Here is an 11,263-nt window from a genome sequence, read left to right as displayed (position 1 = left end):
CATCTGCCAGGCAGTGAGAACTAAAGAGGTTGAGGGAGAAAGTCTGCAAGGTGTCCTTGAAGTGTTTTTGTAAGTGTGTGTGTGTGTGTGTGTGTGTGTGTGTCTGTGTGTGTGTCTGTGTCTGTGTGTGTGTATGTGTGTGTTTGTGTGTGTGTGTGTGTCTGTGTCTGTGTCTGTGTGTATGTGTGTGTGAGATGTGAATGTGATAGGTGTGTTACTGAGGTGAGAGACAGAGGAACAGTCCCCCCTATCTTGACTTTCTGCTCCAATCACAATAGAGTCAGCGCAGTCTGGTCCAATGCCAGTAGAGTCCATCTAATCAAAGTAGAGTCAGAGGCCCTAGCAGGTTAGTCCTCTCCTTGATTGTTGCCCTGGCCCATTCTTCACACTTGAGGTTTAAAGTCAGAGTGCGAATTACACCACGACATTCAGGGGGTCTCTATCGAACAAAAATGTATGGGCCTAATAATGAAGATTTAAATGGTAAAAATGAGTACTTTTTAATGTGGCATGAAAACAACCAGTCATTATATTTTCATCTGATTATCAAACAAATCACTTCAAAAAGTAGGCTACCTGTGCATGATCATATACTCCAAAATAATTGTATGGCATGTATACTCATGCCATTTGATGAATGGAAATAGACATCTGTTACAAAACACAAAAGTGTGCCTAATGACATTCAGCGATTGCCATTGATTGGGCCGACATTAATTGATGCGTCTTGGTGACAAATTGACATTTTTTGTAGCCTGAAAAGTCGGGACACATGAAATGCGTCGGAAACTGTCCTGGGAAAACGGGACGTTCACCCTAACACACAGGGTCATCTTACTAGATTAGGCTACAATGTGTATTACCATGAAGTTCAAATAGGCCTACCGGTAGCCAGTGATGTAGTGGTAAAAAAATAGGTGGGTAAACTCTGATTGCCAGTTGCGGTGAAAAAAGTAACGCTCCCTATAGCCTACTTTCAAACAGCGTTTACTTGCATTTACCTTCCACTAGGCCGACACCACTGCCGGTAGCCTACCCTCTCAGCCGAGGTAATTTTACACACATGAACACACACGCAGAACAGGTAGCCTACATTCAATATAATACATGAGATGAATCAAAACATGTTTTACACCCTAGTTCATGAGTTGTCCATAATTCATGAGTTGATGCTTGGAGTCTTCACAGATCGTGTGACATAAAACACTACCTTTCTTTCCTTACATTGATTACGTTTATGACAGTGTTATTTGTCTTAATTAAGCGTTTAACAATTGAATTAGAACATTGAACTTAAACCCTGTACGAATCATGGATCTTGGAGATTTCGGAAAATGCACTGTAAGTGTACCTAACAGTTCTCATGGGCACACAAATCCAAAATAATGTAGGCCTATGCCATGGCAAAATCTAATGCTTCTAACCAAACGAGTCACCTTAAAGGCCTACCTACTGTCATTAATGTATACTTGTTGGATGGACTGGATGCACATTGGTGTCTAGCTGTAGGCTAGTTGTTTAGTGATATTGTCGACCATCAGCTGATCCAGGAAAGAAAACAAATATTGATAGAAAATAATAAAGCTAAATAATGGTCTACTACTTCTGGCCACGGATGGCACAGAGAACACCAGTACCAGCGTGCACCTGAAAAACAAAGCAATGAGTGCTCTAAACAGCTGACTGACAAAAGCAAACAATGATAAATCAACAAATAAATCTAATGCATTTGAATAAAGGCTATTTTTTATCAAGGACACATTGCAAAAAAATGCAAAAATTAGGAAGTACAAGGAAAATGTATGCGTAAAGGAGCTCAGCTGAGGCCAAAATTCAGCAGGACTGAGTGGACAGCGGCTCTACATAGAAATAAATGTTTTAAACCATGACAGAGCGATGGGGGTGTTTGATTCATTTGGAAGCTTTTATTCTCATATTTACCACTGTAAAACATATTTACCACTGCATTTTAAACAAATAGGAGAATGGTTTAATTAGCATTATTTGTAGACTTTTGACTTTTGTTGCATTTAGGGGAGCTAACATCTCATTCAGGGGAGTTGAGCACCCCCCGTCTCCCCCGTAATTCGCACACTGTTTACAGTTTCTTTTAAATTGCGTATGAGGAGGAATTTCTGGAGGTGTAGTGTCCCATCAGATTTTTTAGGAAGTGAGTCTGTTGGCAGCACACTTCCCCAACTCATTCTGCACTCTATCAGTTAGACATCACAACTGCCGTCTCAGGCAAAGTGTCTATACACTCAGAAACACATCACGACAAAGGGTGGTAATGCAGACCTGAGAGTCCACAGTGTTCAGGGTGGGAGGATGGGACAGGGCCTGTGTATAATCATCCATCCAGCGTCTGTCTCCTTCTCTCTCTCCTTTGTCTCTCTGTAGAATGAGTGCCAGTCTCTTCTCTGTCCTCTCTCTCTCTTATCCTCCTCACCTCATCACTTCTCCTCTCCATACCTTTCCTCCTCTCTTCTACTCTGCTTTAATCTTCTCTCAGTTTTTCTGTTGATGTTGTTGTTTTGGTTGCCGTTGACATGGTAGTGGAGGATGTGATGTCAAATAACTTCCTGTGGGTGGCGTTTGGGCTTCGTGTCTGACCCCGAGGACAGGGTTTTGAGGTCATTAGTCAGGAGTGTGTGTGTCTGCTACAGAGCCTGGAGCAGAAGCCCCAACATAGACATGCACACACTCACACACTCTCTCACAATCAGGGTTCCAGGGGCTGCTGCAGAGTGCTGGGCTCTACCCTCCTCTCCCTCAGAACCCTGGGCCAATAACGCCTGAGAGCGAGAGAGAGAGAGAGAGAGAGAGAGAGAGAGAGAGAGAGAGAGAGAGAGAGAGAGAGAGAGAGGGGGGGGCGAGAGAGACAGAGACAGAGAAAGAAAGAAAGAAAGAAAGAAAGAAAGAAAGAAAGAAAGAAAGAAAGAAAGAAAGAAAGAAAGAAAGAAAGAAAGAAAGAAAGAAAGAAAGAAAGAAAGAAAGAAAGAAAGAAAGAAAGAGAGAATTAAACATAAGATGTAAATGTGTTTTGAGGAGAGAGAGAAGATGAGAGAAAGAGGGGAAAGACAGGATGAGTGAATATATGGTTGGATGAACAGAGTGATGAAGATAGTTAAAGATGGATGAACAGAGTGATGAAGATAGTTAAAGATGGATGGACAGAGTAGATGGAGATGCAGAGAAGAGTAAACCAGATATGACAAATGGACAGAATGTGTAGGAGTGTTACAAAGCAGGAGGAGAGATTTCAGCCAGGTCGCTCAAGATTCAATTCGAAATTGAACATCAATCCATGTCCAGAGGATGTTGGGAGATGCCTTAAAAAAAATGTCACTAGAGGCAACGTTGAGCGTTAATACCATCAAGTAGGCTTGGGTTTTGCTAACGCAGGGATGGCGGATGGGCATAAGCCACAAGCTCTGGCTCTGAGGGTCGTGTGTTCAATCCCAGTGGTAGACACTATTTATTTTATTTTCTTACCCTATCCCAAACCTTAACCCTTAACTTAACCATTCGGAATGAATGCCTAGACTTAAACTTAAGATAAAAAAGAATTAAGAATGCCTAAACTTAACCGCGAGCTCCGGATCCAAGGGTCATGTTTTCAATCCCAGGGGTAGACATTAGTTTTTGTGTGATTTTTTTTAACCCTATCCAAACCTTAACCTTTCACTTAACCATTCGGAGTTAATGAAAGAGGAGCCGCAGCAGGAGGAGTAACACCGGGTCAAAAACACAAACGTGGATAAACGTCAGACTCTGATGTCAAATGTATTGCTTTCATACAACCTATTATTTGTTCTGTCAGAGACAGACATGCAAACACACACACACACACACGCACATGCAAACACACACACACACACTCAAACACACACTAATGCACAGACACTAATGCACAGACACTAATGCACAGACACTAATGCACAGACACTAATGAACAGACACTCACACTCACCTCTTCACACTCAAAGTCACTGGAGGGAATGCACTTTTGTTCTCCATCCTGTAAAAAAAACACACACAATCAGCATCGACTTACACACAGCATAAACAACAACACACTCACCTGAATCATATAATCTAGCCTATACTCACTCACTCTCTCTCTCTCTCTCTCTCTCTCTCTCTCTCTCTCTCTCTCTCTCTCTCTCTCACGCCAGCATCTCCAGTTATCTCCCTCTCCCATCAGCCCCTCTCTGGGTCTCATTAGCATATCCCCTAGCCGCCTGGCTGGAAGAGCCAATCAGATCTTATCTCTTCTCAGAACAAGAAGAGCTGTTTTCATGGCCAGGAAATCAAGAGAATAATAGAGAGCAGAAAACTGAGAGAGAAATAACTAGTTAACGTTATTAAACACACACACACCCTCTACGTGATCAGTCTGAATGTCAGGAGTTCCGTGCAGGAGGCAGCAGTCCTGGGATTAGACTCCCAGCTGAAGGGCTCTGACAGTTTAAACATACACTACATTATTCACACCCCACACACACACGCACATGCAAATGCATGCACAAACGCACACACACGTACGTATACATATATCAGGAGGCCAGAGGCTACACAGCTTTATGGATTGTCAGAAAAAAAGGAGACTAGGTCTAATCAAAACAAGACTATTAAAGGTCTTGGGAAACTAACGTAAAGTATAACACAATCTGTTCTCTGGTGGCTCTTTAAGGGTTCACAGTTCAGGGATGTCTTTTCCACATCCAAAATCATAACTTTCCTCTGCCAAATAACTTTCCCAGTCTTACTCGTATTCCACTGTTGCAGCCAGTGGCCAAATCAGCAAAACGCCCTTCCAAATGTCCCACACGTATTTCCACAGGTGCATATATAAATCAAAGGTAGAGTATTTCTGTGTGGCATCCAAACCTCATATTCCTCCTGGAAGTGGATTTGCAGCATTTTTATAGTCTAGAGAGCTCAGGTTGGAGACTGTGTCTTTTCTCTGAACCTTCAGCCTATCAGCTCTCATTTGCTCTAGCTATGTGGGGGTAAGACGGAAGCAGAGGTTGGAGTTCCCAACCTAGTACCAAAAGATGGAGCCAGTAGCTGTCTGGGGCTTGCAGCTAAAATTTGTGGGGATGTAATCTCTCCAGACACAGCCTCTCAGACGCACATCCTCCTCGGGACCGACGTCCTGGCGTGGGTAAAGGCAGCGAAGAGTGCACCACGCTGAGAGGAAGCCTCCGCATTGCCGTGGTGCTTGCCAGCCTGCTCTCTTCAACCTCCACCTCTAGGAATTGCAGGGACTCAGCCTCCACATCTCCTCCTGAGAGTTCTCTAAATAATGACGCCTTTTTAGCAGAGTTTAGCTTCTGAGCAGCTTTCAGTTCCTTCTCTCTCTCTGCCTCCGGCATTCCCATCTTGTTCTCCAACACCTTGTACTTCCTCTGCCTTCTTCTGACCTTCCTTACTCCTGGGCGCAGGGCCCTCCCCACACTCTCAATGGTCTCGGGCAGCCTCCAGCTCCTCCTGTTGCTTAGGGAAGGAGCCTCTGTTGGAGGCTTGCCTGAGTATAATTGAACCCTTCTGCCTTCATGTCTAACTGTTAGTTTTAATAAACAGATTATGATGAAACCTTCTAGATCAAATCTGCCTTATCCAGATTCTGTAGCTCCGCTCTGTGTTTCTGTCTGGGCACTTGGTCCTTTACTTTCAGAGCTCCGGGCGGGAGTGAGTAACTCGGAGGATTGCACCGAGCTCCAGTATGATGCCCATTTCTCCCATTTGAAAATGGGGTTATCCTCTCCTGAGACTCTCCAGAGTGGGTAAAAGGCTGGGCAGTCCTTGGCCCAATTAGACACAGGAATGGATGGAATTGTCCACCTCACGGCCGTGCAATGGTTCCCTCGTGGTGTTGGCCATTGTAAGTTCAGTAATGGTATCTCTGGTGTCCTAAGGGACGGAAACTGGAGACTTCCCCTAGTCAGCCAGCATTGGCCCACTCAAATCCTTACGCACCAGGGTGGCCCGGCTACCAGAATCCAGTAAGGCCTTCCACATCATGGTGATTCACAGTTACTGGGCAGGTGGGGGTCTATCTGGTCATCACAATTCAAAGAGCGAGGCAAAACGTGTGGGTGCTGAGCTGAGAGACTCCGCAGTGGGCATAGGTTCATCGGCTGGTTTCTACACTGCCAGGAGATATGTCCCCATCTCCTACACTGCACACTGCCGTGCTTCTCTCTCCTGGTGTACTCTTCTGGACCCGCCTGGTTTCTGGCCTCTGGAGCCGGGATAAGTCCTGACGTGGGCTGGGGTTCGAGACCTTGGGGGTCCTTGACGGCCTTTTTCCATTTGTGGTGGGGCCGCCTCCTGGGGTCTTTTTCGGGAAGCATTCCAGCATCTCGCTGTGGCCTAGGCTTTTCAAGTAGCTTCCACGGCTGATCAGCTGTGGTCTTGGTTTGTTGACTGATGGAACCCTGCTGGTCCGGCATGCTGTGAGGTGTCGTAACGGGCACTGCTAAATCTGCCTCATTCATCGCCGCTTTTGCTGTATTCCCTCTGCAGATCTGCTGGTTTCCTTATGGCCTGGGGCCTCATGCATCTGCGCCTGAGAAGGTTGGTCTGGCTGGAAGGTCCAACTCGTGAAAGCGCTGGGCTATACGCAAAAATCAGAGTCCAGTATCTGAGGATCGACTTGTGTGAACATAGTTAGTAATTTGTTTTTAAACAGGTCCTGGAGAAAGCCCAGCGATTCTGTTAGAAAGTAAATAATAGACTAACCCACTGCTGCTTGGGCCAGGTTTCAGTGGCTGGCCTCAAATGCATGCAGGTATGCTTCAATGCCATCAGCTCCATCTCTAGATAAAAAGTCAGTTTTGCCTTTATTGGGCGTGTGGGGCCTTGACCACCTCTGTCTCCTGTGTAACCATGTACTCCTCTGCCTTCCCAGAAGGCTGGCCTTCTTTGCCTCCCAAGAGAGCCACGTTTGCTTGCATCTGGGTCAAGGCCAGCAACAAGGGCTGCACAATGTCCCCATTCAGTCGGCGGGGAGCCACGCCAATTAAACTGGGTGATCAAACCTTCGGTATCCCCTCCCTCTGACATGCACTACAACGCTTTGAGCGTGAGCCTGGGCTCTGCCTCATCTGGGACGCCACGAGAGGCTGGCACAGCTTGAAGCGGAATTGCTCAAGTAAAGTGCAAGGAGACCAGGTCCTTTAAATCTGGTACAAGGATTTACAAAGGTAAACTGTTCTAAAGTATAATTACAATTCTGTTCTCTGGTTTTTATGGTTGAATAGGTCTTAGGAAGGTCTCTTCCACATCCAAAATCAGGTAACTCTCCTCGCCTCAAAATAACTTTCTCCCAGTCTTACTGTATTCCACGCTGCAGCTAGTGGCCAACCAGTGCAATGGCCCCTTCCAAATGTCCTACACGTATTTCCACAGGTGCATATATCCAAAGGTGAGGGTTTCGGGCAAAGATCTGTCTCCATTCCTCCAAGTGGATGCACTCTTGTCCTCCAGAGAGCTCCAGGCTGGAGATCAAGCCCTTCCCTTCCCAACTCTTCAGCTCATCAGCTCCTCATTTGTTTCTAGCTGCAAAGATTGGCCATAGAGGGTTGGAGTTCTTTACCATACCAGCAGATGGAGCTAAGTAGCTGTCTGGGTTTGGGCAGCCACCTCAGGGGATGTAATGGCCCCTCCAGGAGGCAGCCTCGCAGATATCACAACATATACAAACAGCATGAACTATTTCACACTGATACTTTTGTGTATTCTGTCTGTGTGTGTATTTCCCCCTCCAGCCTCCATTCCAGTTAGACTTATATATAGAGCGCAGGACCAGATATTTCAGATAATTCAATCATTCATACATTACGCCCATATCCGCTATGAAAGTAGATACCTACTTCACCTGAACCAATGTCACTAACACAGACACACACACACACACACACACACACACACACACACACACACAAGCACAAACACCTTAAGGTTGGCGCACGAGTTGAGAAAAACACAGGTGCTGTCCTGAGGCTTGATTTCATTGGCATGGAGAGAGGGGGCTTAGAGTTGAGTGGTGGCTGTATGGGAGGAAAGGGCGTGGCCAAAGACTCTATAACAGGAAGTACACCCCTCTGGACCACAGATCAAACGCCTGGATGGCATTCTCTATAAAAATAGGCAGGAGAAAGGGAGAGAAGAAGAGACAGGTTGTGACTTCTAAGAGAGCAAGATGGAGTGCAGGTATTGTAGGTTATTAAAAATAAAAAAATAAAAACACCTAGGGACCTCTCTCTCTCACACACTCACATATACACACACACAAATACACACACAGTCACACACACACACAGACATATACACACACACACGCCGCTGGCACTCCACTCACTGAGGCAGGTGTTGTGTGTGAAGTCTCGAGGAAGGGCGTCACTCCTTTTCCTGGTTGCCAGTCCCTCTGCAGGAGCACCAGGGAAGATGGTGCTGTTACTGGGACTGCTGTCCATGTAGTTAGGAGTCACATCAGACCCTGGAGAGAGAGGGAGGGAGGGAGGGGAAAGATGATAGTTAGACCAAGAGTACGTTTGAAGAACACTAGCAAATTGCCGTAATATGGAGGAAAGTATGTGTGTCGTGTGTTAAATCCCTTCAATTCAATTACATTTTGACAGCACCCCTTTTTGATTTGAATGAAACCCATTGTAGAAGTGCTCTGAAAGTGACTTTTTTGACCTGAATGTCAAAACAGAAGGTACTCAAAGTTGACCGATTTTGCATACCTAACCATACTGTGACATCCATGTCTTCATCATTGGAAAAGATAAACGGTTGAGATTTATATAATTTAAAAAGTTTAAAAACAGGGTTGTCAAACTATTTAAAAAAATATATATACACTACTGTCTCAAAAGTTGGGGGTCACTTAGAAATGTCCTTGTTTTCGAAAGAAAAGCAATTTTTCTGTCCATTAAAATAACATCAAATAGATCAGAAATACAGTGTAGACATTAATGTTGTAAATGGCTATTGTAGCTGAAATGGCTGATTCTTTATGGAATATCTACATAGGCATACAGAGGCCCATTATCAGCAACAATCAGTCCTGTGTTCCAATGGCACGTTGTGTTTGCTAAACAAGTTTATCATTTAAAAGGCTAATTGATAATTAGAAAACCCTTTTGCAATTATGTCTGCACAGCTGAAAACTGTTGTGCTGATTAAAGAAGCAATAAAACTGGCCTTCTTGAGACTAGTTGAGTATCTGGAGCATCAGCAATTGTGGGTTTGATTACAGGATCAAAATGGCCAGAAACAAATAATTTTCTTCTGAAACTCGTCAGTCTATTCTTGTTCTGAGAAATGAAGGCTATTCCATGTGAGAAATTGCCAAGAAACTGAAGATCTCGTACAACGCTGTGTACTACTCCCTTCATAGAACAGCGCAAACTGGCTCTAACCAGAATAGAAAGAGGACTGGGAGGCCGGTCACAACTGAGCAAAAGGACAAATACATTAGAGTGTCTAGTTTGAGAAACAGACGCCTCACAGGTCCTCAACTGGCAGCTTCATTAAATAGTACCCACAAAACACCAGTCTCAACATCAACAGTGAAGAGGCGACTCCGAATGCTGACCTTCGGGGCAGAGGTTGCAAAGAAAAAGCCATATCTCAGACTGGCCAATAAAATAAAAGATTAAGATGGGCAAAAGAACACAGACACCGGACAGAGGAAGATTGGAAAAAAGTGTTATGGACAGACGAATCGAAGTTTGAGGTGTTTGGATCACAGAGAAGAACATTTGTGAGATGCAGACCAAATGAAAAGATTCTGAAGGAGTGCTTGATGCCATCTGTCAAGCATGGTGGAGGCAATGTGATGGTCTGGGGGTGCTTTGGTGGTGGTAAAGTGGGAGATTTGTACAGGGTAAAAGGGATCTTGAAGGAGGAAGGCTATCACTCCATTTTGCAACGCCATGCCATACCCTGTGGACGGCGCTTGATTGGAGCCAATTTCCCTACTACAACAGGACAATAACCCAAGCACAGCTCCAAACTATGCAATAACTATTTAGGGAAGAAGCAGTCAGCTGGTATTCTGTCTGTAATGGAGAGGCCAGCACAGTCACCGGATCTCAACCCTATTGAGCTGTTGTGGGAGCAGCTTGACCGGTTATGGGTAAGTAAGAAGTGCCCATCAAGCCAATGCCTTGGGAGGTGCTTCAGGAAGCATGGGGTGAAATCTCTTCAGATTACCTCAACAAATTGACAACTAGAATACTAAGGTTGCAAGGCCTGTAATTGCTGCAAATGGAGGATTCTTTGATGAAAGCAGAGTTTGAAGGACACAATTATTATTTCAATGAAAAATCACTATTTCTAACTTGTCAATGACTACATTTCCTATTCATTTTGCTATATTTCCTATTCAAACTCATTTCATGTATGTTTTTCATGGAAAACAAGGACATTTCGTGACCCCAAACTTTTGAATGGTAGTCGTACATTATTTCATTTTTTTACCTAAACGCCAATAATCTAAAAAGCGTAAACATCAGGTTTTTGTGTTAGTGCCCGCACGAATCGGTTAGAGACACAACACATGCTCTTGAATACAGGGTGGGTTTCATGTTTTGGCGCTAAAATGGGAATAAATTGGCTGCTTAAAATGGGAATAAATATAAATGTTGACTTTCAAAACGACACAAAGACGGTTCGAGGTCCACACATCAGAGAATGTTCACTTGTTTTTTTTATTTTTTTATTTAACCTTTATTTAACCAGGTAGGTTGAATGGGAATATCTGTTGTTTTTAAATGGTACTGCTCAAACCTCCATAGGAAACCTACTGAAATCATAGAAATACAGATAATAGAACAGACATGACAATTAAGTTGACATTCGTTGGTGGGTGGACCGCGGCCATGTTTGATGGTAGTAATTTAAATTTCAATGGTGTGCCAGCAGTGGTCTGAAGGGGATCCATTCTAAGAATTATATTTATAGGATTGAAAGACACCAACCCTGTATTCAAGAGTATGTTGTGTTTCAACCGATGGCGTGCACAACACAAAAACATTTGATGATGTAAAATAGGGTCTAAGCTACATCATATGCGAATATGAAGAGAATTAACTTTGAACGTTTTATTTTATTTTATTTTTTAAAGAAATTATTAAATAGTTTGACAATCCTGTTTGTAAGCTTTTAAAGATATCAAACTCAACCGTTTTTCTTTTCCAGTGTTGAAGACATGGATATCTCATGGTATGGTGGGGTATGCAAA

General features: G+C 44.0%; 1 long non-coding RNA gene across 1 annotated transcript; it reads right to left on the bottom strand.

Annotated features, from left to right (window-relative positions):
- Positions 1–1,910: 1,910 nt before the first annotated feature.
- Positions 1,911–4,053, bottom strand: LOC123490365. Its single transcript, XR_006660921.1, has 2 exons — positions 3,974–4,053; positions 1,911–2,795 (listed from the first exon to the last, which is right to left on the bottom strand). It is a non-coding gene; the product is annotated as an uncharacterized LOC123490365 (long non-coding RNA).
- Positions 4,054–11,263: the final 7,210 nt, after the last annotated feature.

This window comes from Coregonus clupeaformis, unplaced genomic scaffold (genome assembly GCF_020615455.1).
Source record: "Coregonus clupeaformis isolate EN_2021a unplaced genomic scaffold, ASM2061545v1 scaf3752, whole genome shotgun sequence".
NCBI lineage: Eukaryota > Metazoa > Chordata > Actinopteri > Salmoniformes > Salmonidae > Coregonus > Coregonus clupeaformis.
Note: the sequence above shows the minus strand (reverse complement) of the source record. Positions and strands in the feature narration are given on the sequence as shown.